The sequence below is a fragment of the Parus major genome, chromosome 7 (assembly GCF_001522545.3).
Source record: "Parus major isolate Abel chromosome 7, Parus_major1.1, whole genome shotgun sequence".
In the NCBI taxonomy this organism is placed as follows: Eukaryota; Metazoa; Chordata; class Aves; order Passeriformes; family Paridae; genus Parus; species Parus major.
Genome location: NC_031776.1, coordinates 8,077,669 through 8,079,853, shown reverse-complemented (window position 1 = coordinate 8,079,853; position 2,185 = coordinate 8,077,669).

The following is a 2,185-nucleotide window of genomic DNA, read 5'->3' as shown; positions in this document are numbered from 1 at the left end:
ATGACCTGTAGCTATGTGAAAATGCAGGCAGATTGGGGTGGAAGAAGGGAATAGAGTGGAGGAAAAGAAATAAAAAGGAAATAGAAACTGCAGGCTTTGCTAATTGCAACCAGGGGAATGGAGAGAAGTGAGACCACATGGAAGAATCAGGGCAGTGGGAAGAAGAAACAAGGGGGGGGAGCAAAAAGATAGGAAGGGAGAGGAGGCCATTCCCCCAGTGAGGCTGTCTGACTGTGGCCAGCCAGGACATTTTTAAGCACCTTCGTGATATGTCAAGCAGAGAGCTGAGTTTTAACAAGCAATAATGAATATGAGGGGGGAAAAAAAGAAAAAAAGAAAAAAAAAAGAAAAAAGAAAAAAAGAACAGAAAGGAAGAGGGGATGGGGAAATAAAAGGAACGTGGTAGTGTATGAAATAACTGAATGGCATGAAAAAATGCAGTAAAGAGATAAAAGAAAGGAAAAAAATTGATCTGGCACCAGGTGCTCAGCTGGCAGATGCTCTGTGTAAGCCCACAGAAGATGAAGGATAAGATTCAGTGCAACCACTAGCAGGCAGTAAAAATTAGTATTTTCTTTCTGCTTAGGTCTTACTGATTAGTAAATAGGAAACTGTAGGCACGGATTTGTGTGGATCTTAATCAGGACTGTAGAACATCTTGGAATGCACAAATTGATACCCTTTAATTGTAGCAAAGGCTTCTGGAGTACAGGTGGGCAGAAGAGGTCAATACAGGTAGCAGCGGGTGGGCAGAGCAGAGAGCAGACCCAGACGTACAGGGGCGGAAGGAGGCAGAAGAAAACCTGATTTAGAGCTTAGGGAGAAGCTAGACGGGAATTAACTGAGCGTGAAGCATTCCTTGGCTCCCGCATACCCTGCCCCTATATGAAGGGATAACAAGCACTCGTAGTGGTGTAAGGATTTGTGTGGACTCTGAGCTTAGGGGTCGAAAAGAAGGTCATACTTTCGGAACAGTAAACTTCCAGCAGGGTCTCCTCGCACACATTCGGGCGTCTCCAGGCCCAGAGGGAACCGTACCCTACTCCTGCCTGCGGCTCCCACTCTCGTGGCTCGCCCGTGCGGTGCCGGAGCACTCGGGGATGCCGAGCTGCCCCCATGGGCGGAGGAGGGGGCGGAGGAGGGGCAGGGCCAGCCAGCCCAGCCCAGCCCAGCCCGCCTGCCGAACACCTGGCATCCGCACGGAGCCTCGGTCCTGCCCCGGTCCTGCTGCACCGGCGGCTCCCACCGGCACGGGCGGCCGCGGGGTCCAGCGCCCGTGTTTAGAAAGCGCTTCCCTGCTGCCATCTGCAGAAATCGATCCCATCGCTTTTTGTTATTCTCCAATCTAACGCGTCCTTGTCGCCCGAGCCGCCGGCAGCACGGCCGCGCGTTAAGCGCCGCTCGGGGCCCAGGGGCTCCGCTTTACCTGGAGGCTCTGGCGCTTCGCTCCGCCCGGGCACCGAGCGGCGGCGGGCCCGGAGATGCGCCGAGGAGGGGGAGAAGTTGGGCTGCCCCGAGCCCTGCGGTTCCCAACCCCGGCCGCGGAGGGAGGGTGAGGGGGACACAGCCGCTGTGCTCCCCCCGACCGTCCTGGCAAGCGCCTGCTAAAACTGAAGCTCCAGATAGGAGGAGGGAGGAGGATCCGCGGCGCAGGGCGCAGCGGGGGAGGCGGCTCCCGCAGCCCCGCGGCACATCGCCGGCTGGAGGCTGCGGGATGCTGCTCCGGGGCTGCGCTCCGCCAGCGAGCCTTAGGTGTGGGGGTCAGAGCCCGCCGTGCCGGAGTGATGGTGCATTTTCCTCCGGCTCCGTCGCGGGGATGGTGGGATGGTGCCGCAGCCCGAGACCTTGGCCGCTGCCTGCCGAGGCTGGGCAAGATCTTCCCTCCCTCTCTTCTCCCTCCTTTCCCCGCAGTGCTCGTTTCTTCCCCTCGTCACCTCTCCGGCCCTGTGCCCGCTCCAGACCCTGGAGTCATGACGGGGTTTTATTTTCCGAACGTCGCAGCCGCGCGTGATTAAACACCGGCACCGGGGTGCGCGGCTGGCAACTTCAGCGGCGCCCGGGCGTGTGCGGTCCGTGTGCGCGGAGGGTGTCACGGATGTCCCTGCCCGCGGGCGCGCTTGCCACCTGCGGCTCGGCGCCGGCCGGAGCCGTGCGCGCACATGTCTGGGCGCGGAGGGGCGCGGAG